We start from the raw sequence: 7,972 nt of genomic DNA, 5'->3' as shown, positions 1-7,972 counted from the left end.
AATGCTTGGTAAGAAATGTACGCATTATCCTGCCCATGCAATTGTAACCCCTCTGTACAGTATGTTCACAAATAAAATAAAATAAAATTTAAAAAAATAAAAAAATTATTTAGGAAATACCTTCAGAAACTTCTATGTAGTTCTTTCCTTTTCACTTCTTTCAAGGTCAGTATTATAACTATCATTTATGGTATGCAGACAATAAATTGCACAGTAACTTGTAACTGCTTAAGATGATGTTTTGCTTTATTAATTAATTTATTTCTTTTGTCAGTCATAGAGCTTGAACTGAGTGCCTAGGCACTGTCTTTGAGCTTTATTGCTCAAGGCTAGCACTCTACCACTTTGAGCCACAGATCTACTTCTGGCTTTTTGGTGGTTAATGGGAGCTAAGAGTCTCACTGACTTTTCTGTTTGGGATGGCTTCAATTTGTAATCATCAGATCTCAGACTCGTAACTAGCTAGGATTATAGGTGTGAGCCACCAGGGCCTAACTCTCAAGACTAGATTTTTTCCTCCCAAGACTAGTTTTATGTCATGATTCAGACAAACTGATTGTTTGTTCCATTAAGGAGCAAAAGACAAATAAAAGAAGTAGACAATTAACTTTCCTAGCCAATCTGCAAAATTAAAAAATGCAAAGAAATGTTGGTTTTTTATTAGCAAAGAATAATGGGAAAATGTATGAACAATCACTGGTAAATTAGGATTCCAGACATATCTGAATTTTTACATTGTTAAGTTTAGATGGCAAATGAATATCCCTAATTAGGATCCCAAATAACTGAAGGATAGAAAAAAAATCTCATGTCTAATTTCTTTGGAAGAGCTGGATATGAACTAATGATCTTATTGATACAGAGGTGAAATTTTCATGCACAATATTTTGAAGGCCATTTTTAGGGAATGGTTTCCAACCTGTTGTGGTAGACTGGTTACACCTGCATTTTTATTTTTATAATTTCTGCCATATCTTTGAATAACTTCCCTGTACTGACCATTTCATGTTGTCTCATTGCTCTTTCTCTGAACTCTCCAATCTGAACTATGTTGCTTTATTGTATTAAGCATGGGGTTTCTTTAATAATTGGATTTGGATTTGAATCTAGTCTGTGGGGAAGTTATAAGTGTGATAAGATAAGCCAAGTATCTATGGACAAGCTAATAGTCCCAGAGACAGTGATCAGGGTACAGCCCTTTTGCCATCTGGCTTACTTTCCATACCTGGGATACCTTCAATAACTCAGGTTGTCCTTTCCTGTAGAACCTAGGCATAGCCTTGGGCTTCTTCTCTCCAGGTAGTCAGTATAGTTCTTATGATCAAATTGGATAACCCAAAGAGCAGACAGATATCAACTCACAGAGCAGATAGCAGCTCACTGAGAGGATGTTGTCTGGAACAGTAAGCAGGGTACAAACTGTATACTGTGCTAGCTTTATGGAGAGTACCCAGTGAAAAGAAGACATGAAGATGAAACACTCACTTGTTAAAGAAATGGGCTATAGGTAGGTAGGTTGCCAAGATGGGGAACAGGATGGAGCTAGAACTGGGCTATCAAGAAGAAAGAAAATCATCTTATCAGGCCTGAGAAAGAAAGTTGAAGCTGGGTTTGCTCAAGGACAGCTATTCCCTGGAGTAGTGGACCAGAAAGAGAAGAGAAGGAAAACATTCTTCATTGTGCTCCTGCCATGTGCCAAGGGCTGATATCTATTTCACAAGTAGCTTTTATCATCCCTTCTACCTAAGGGTAGGTTTATTTCTGGCCTGAATGTAGTCCAAGTTCAGAGGCCAAGTACCAGGTCAGAACGATCACCTGTTAACTCCTCTCTCACACCCAATCTATTACCATCCCCATGGATTTTATGGTCTTGATGGAAGGCACTTATCCATGTTCTCTTCAGGTTACACTTGACTTAGGTGCTTTGTAGGTATTTGTGAGTTGCTTCTGAATCCTGGAATGGGCAGCCTCTGCTGTTCAAGACATGTGTTTCTGGGGATTGTGTTTTAATGCAGATTATCTGTGAGTCAAATTGCTGACTGCTCTTGTGAGGCAGTCTTTTGTTGTTATTGAATAAGAAAATAGCAACAGTAAGAAGTAGAGATTCAAATATATCATGAATGATTGGATCTGGGATGCTTTCCATCCTGAACCTTGAAGCAAAGAAGAATTTGGGCTGAGAACTATGAACGATACTAAAGGAAATACATACAGAATTCTTAAAGCCTTTCTAAGATGGACTTTGAGAAGGGTCTCATGTACCTCAATGTCCTTTTTATGTTATTTGAAATTCTGATAGTACTGTACTAACCCATACCATTAAGTCCACTTGGATGTGTGTTAAAATATATCCAGCATCTGGGAGATTTGCTTTACCAAATTATCATGAAAGAAAAATGTATGTAAGATAAAATATTAATCTTGAGAAGATAGACTCAGTTACTTCTTTCTTTCTTTTTCTTTCTTTCTTTCTTTTCTTTGTCAGTCGTGGGGCTTGAACTCTGAGCTTGAGCGCTGTCCCTCAGCTCTTCAGCTCAAGGCTAGCACTCTACCACTTGAGCTACAGTGCCACTATCAGTTTTCTAGTGGTTTATTAGAGATAAGTTTCATGGATTTTCCTGTCCGGCTGGCTTTGAACCCCAGATCCTCAGATCTCAGCCTCCTGAGTAGCTAGGATTACAGGCGTGAGCCACCGGTGCCCGGCTTACCTATTTCTTAATAGGGAAACTGGGCTGCAGATTTATATGTTGTATATGTATATGTTGGATACTGAGATATACAAATAAAATAGCCTGGGCTTTGGAGTTAAATGGTACTTTTATTCTGTAACTTACTCATTTGATTAAGGCAGCAAACTTTACCGCTTGTTGATTTCTTCCTTTTCTCTGAGAGAAGGATAACAATGTCTACACATATAGTTTTAATAAGGATTTGAAAGAGACTCAAAGTACATAGCATGTAGTAGCTCAGTAAAGTGCACACATCTTTACTAAATTTTTGAATTTTAGGTCTTGAATTTTTGAATTTTAGGTATTTTGAAAGTGGGTAATTAATCCCTTTTTCTATTTTTATTTCTTTTGAAATACTAAATACCAGCAAATAAAATGCAAAGGTTTCATGATGCGTTATTTTAAAAATGTTTATTTTTTGCATTGTGCCATTGTGCAAACACAAATGCTTAAAGAAATTTGAATATTTACTCAAATTGTCAGGGAATTTTTTCTATGTATCTCAAGCATTCCCAGTTTTATATCAACTGTGATCTCCTTTGGACCAAATACCCAGATATCAAGGATATGCTCTACAGAAATTAAAAACATGTAGAAACATTTTCAGCACATTGGCATTATCCTGATACACAATTTCTGATAAGTGGATTCTTCTAGTTACATTTTTTTTTTTTTTTTGCTGGCTGTGGGGTCTGAACTCTGGGCTTGGGCACTGTCCCTCAGATCTTCAACTCAAGGCTATTGCTCTACCACTTGAGCCACAGCACCACTTCCGGCTTTTTCTGCTTATGTGGTACTGAGGAATCGAACCCAGGGCCTCATGCATGCAAGGCAAGCACTCTACCACTGAGCAACCTCCTATCCCTCCTGCTAAATTAATTAATTCACAATTCTTGTTGAAATCCTGTTGTTACGCCTCCATGGAGTTGTTTAGAAAGGGTAAGATAAATCTCTGATCTAGAGAGGCCTCAAAAGAAGCAAATCAATGTCTTCAAAGAATGGATTTGCATAATGCAAAGATTGATGACATCTCTCACCCCTGCTATGCCCTTCAATGTTATAGTTCTGAATATTTGTATTAGTGTGTTGTCATCTCTCAGTCCTAGGTGATATTCTGATTTAGATGATGCTGTGGTTATAAAGTGTACCCTCTAAAGGCTTCTATGTTTTTCAGAAGTGATTGAATCTACTAATGAATGGATTGCTGGGAGGTGGTAGAAAATGTAGAGGGTGGAACCTGATTGGAGGAAGTGGGTTGGTAGGGAGATGTCTGAAGTGTATGTCTTGTCCCCAGCCTCTCCCTCTGTTTCTTGATGCTTCCTGGCTCCCATGGAGTGAGAGTATTCCTGCCACCATAATGCACTGCTTCAGCCAGGTTTATAGCAATGAGATTAGCTAGCGATGAATTAAATCCATAAGCCAAATAAGTTTTTTTTCTCCCTTAACTTGTTATCCTCAAGTATTTTGTTATAGTGATTAAAAGTTGACAAACATGGGCTGTGTGCCAGTGGCTCACAATCCTAGCTACTCAGAAGGCTGAGATCTGGTTTGAAGCCAGCCAGGGCAGGAAATTCTGTGAGGCTCTTATCTCCAATAAACTACTAAAAAAAATATCTGGAAGTGACACTGTGGCTCAAATGGTAGAGTGGTTGCCTTGAGCAAAAAAAGGGGCAGAGTCTCTCTAACATATTTGTGATGAATTAAAATGAAATATACTAAGGCAGTTCTAACCCAACAGCATCTTGGCTGGCACGGCCTTTTACATTTAAGAAAAATATACCTTTGTGATAGAGTCTGTTTTTATGTATGTGTGTATATGTGGCCCTAGTTACTATAAAACTGTTTAATATTCTGCAAAAATATTTTTACAAGCTCAGTTTCAGTTATTATAATTATGACAATAAATTTTCACACCCTGGCACCTATTGAATTAGCAACCAAGTTCATTTCTTGAGACATTATTCAAATAGATTCTATCTGCATTCAAATTAATCTCAAGATCATTGAAATTAAAAAAAGGGAAAGGTACATTAAATCATCTAGTCCCTTTCTTTGCTAGAAGGGAATTAATCTTTACATCATAATTTCTAGTGCTTTGTCCAGTGGGTTTTAAATGTCTTGAGTAAGTGTTATTCTGATTGTGGGTGGTCATCTCATCAGATTCCAGTAGAAATTGTTTTTCACAGCGAAATGTAATATATGTGGGTTTTCTAATGCTGCATAATTTGCCAGTACTGAGAGCCTCCAGGAACTAGGCAATGAAATCTCCAGAAGAATGTGTGTGTGGGTGCACATTTGTGGTCATTGAATGGGTTTGGGTGGGTTCTGAAGGGAGGAAGAAAGTCCTTAAGAATAGTGATATATTGTTTTCATTTGAGATTTTGCTGTTGTTTGCTTTTATCTTGCAATACCCTGAGTGGCTAGGGGACCAGGTCTGAGGAATGATACTGAGACTGATAAATACTAGTTTGAGTCATAATTATATAATTTTATAAGTTCAGAAAACGACAAGTGAACTAAAACAAATGCCTTCACTTAACGTTGTAGTTGTTTCTTCCCCACTCTTACATAAGCTTAAGATGTAAGGTAGAAAGTGACAGCCTAAGTCTTCTAATGCTAATTTTATTTTCTTCTGTATAACCGAGTCACAACCTTCCAGTCAGATGTGTAGAACAACAGAAAAGGCATCTCTATTCATATGACATTCCAGAAGTAAAACATTATTAGTACCCTGAACCCTTTCTTGATTCTTGGTTTAGTTGTCTCAAATGTTATTAGTCTTATTTATAAAACGAGCTAAACTGAGGGTCTGAATCAAACTGATATAACTGTGAGGGTACAGCAAAAAATGAAACAAGTTGCATGATCAACACCATATTCATGGTCAAAATTAAGTCCAATGTAAGTCAGAGGAGGTGGTCACCCAGAATTGACACATAAAGCACCAGAACCCACAGAGCCTTGTATAATACAAGGATCTTACAGGGCTATAAATTTGCTCACTCTCTCTTTTCCCAGCTTTACATGCAGGATGACATGTATTAGTTCAACTCCTGCTTGAGCCCTTGGTGAGGAACAAGTCATTAGCACTCATGGCTTCTGTAACAATGGTTGAAAGGTCCTTAATTCCGCTGAGACACAACTCTGCCTTCTTAACACACCTACCTGTGGGTGCTACGCTTAAGGGCCACACAGAAGTCATCTAATCTCTTACAGTAGCTCTTCACACATTCGAACACACTTGTCAGCGCTCCATGTCTCTTCAACCCTCTTAAGTATTCCCATCACCAGATTCTCAAGCTCGCTTACTCCTTCCCAGACAACTTTGCTCCATCAGCTGCTTGGTTTTCTGCATAATTGACAGCTCTGAGGGGCAGCTGTGGGCAAACCTCTTCCCACCTTCATGAATACAATCCTTTAATGTCTGGAATATAGCAAGGACTAAATAAATACGTACTTCCTGAGCAGCTGTGGGGCATAGCCAGCCAATCTAATCGCATATTTATTTAGCAGTATAAACCTCAGTATAGGAAAATAACATTTCTCTCTGTCTCAGCCCTCATTAGAAGAAAAGGTGCAAAGACTACCCTTACTTCCATGCTTCCAAATCATTTATCCTCTCACAATGAAATCCATGCTTTGTGGACCAGCCAAAAGTACAGTGAGAATTGTTTAACCTACAACAATGGCTCACACCTGTAATCCTACCTACTTAGGAGGCTGAGACATAGATGATCATGGATTATAGCTCAAGCAAAAAAGTCTTGATCTCCAAAATAACCATTAAAAACACTGGAGGTGGCACTCAAGTGGTAGAGTGTTACCTAGTGAGTAAGAGGTCCCCAGTCTAAGCCCTAGTACTAGTTTTTCAAGCTTTTCTCTCTTCCTCCAGCCCTTCCAAAAGAGGAAACCAGCTTTTATTTAACACATAATAGATCCTCCACTTGGCTGCTAGTTAAAATAAAGCTCAAGGTTGATTCTGCACTATGGGGAAAATGCAAAGCCCCCCTAAGACCTCAGAGAGGACATAGCCCATATCTTACAGCAAGGGCATGGCATGTTATTCAGGTTAGTACTCCTACAAAGGAAGTCTTGTGCAAACTAGGGAAAGGTGAATGCCCCCTCTGGTGGTTCTTAGAAAAACCTTCATTGTCTTGTCTTTTCTTTTCCTGTTTTTTGGGTCCGGTCATGGGGCCTGAACTCTGGGCCTGGGTGCTGTCCCTCAGCTCTTCAGCTCAAGGCTAGTGCTCTAGCACTTGAACCACAGTGCCACTTCCGGCTTTTTTCTTTTTGCTTATTTGGTGCTGAGGAATCGAACCCAGGGCCTTATGCATGCAAGGCAAGCACTCTACCACTGAGCCACCTTCCCAGCCCCTTCTTTTCCTTTCTTTCCTTTTTTTTTTTAACGTTTTTTTAAATTGTAAAAATACTAAACAGAGGGGTTACAGTTACATGAACAAGGTAATCAATACATTTGCTATGGAGTATTGTTGCTTCCTCCTTTGTTTTTCCACTACCATCCCTTCCCTCCCACCTCCACAACTACCTCCCTCCCCAAAAGTTGTAAAGTTCGTTTTCAACATAGTGTCTTGTACATCTCATTGTTACAATGGGGCAACCTGTATAGCTCCCTTTCTTCTCTGCCAGGAATCTTTGTGGACCTAGCCTCTTAATTAAGGCAGGAGCTCATAACTGATGTTTTTCAAGCTCTTACAAATGATTGTTAGTAAAAAACATGATGTTACAAAACAAACAAAAACCAAACATGATTTTACAAGCTGGGTGCCAGTGGCTCTCACCTGTAATCCTCTCTACTCATGAGGCTGAGATCTGATGATCTTGAGTCCAAGCCAACTTGGACAGGAAAGTTTGTGAATCTCCAATTAACTACCAAAAAAAAAAAGCCAGAAGTGGAGCTGTGGCTCAAGTGCAGCGCCAGTCTTTAGTGAATATCTAAGAGATAGTGCCTACGCCCTGAGTTCAAGCTCCCATATGGACACTCCCATTCCCCCCTCCACACACAAACACATGCAAACGCATACAGTATAGCACAGCACAGCACCACCATAATGTTACAAAAAAAAGATAAACAAACCAAATACTTACATGGTATTTCAAAGGGAGTGACCAAAGGAATTTGTTTAAATTTGCTCCTGCCCTCCAAACTCAGGCCACTTGTCTCATGAACCTATTGTTGACTTGTTTTATTTAATTCAGATACGATGTCTTATTTAGAAAAAGTT

This window comes from Dipodomys ordii, unplaced genomic scaffold (genome assembly GCF_000151885.1).
Source record: "Dipodomys ordii isolate 6190 unplaced genomic scaffold, Dord_2.0 Scaffold49, whole genome shotgun sequence".
Lineage (NCBI taxonomy): Eukaryota > Metazoa > Chordata > Mammalia > Rodentia > Heteromyidae > Dipodomys > Dipodomys ordii.
Note: the sequence above shows the minus strand (reverse complement) of the source record.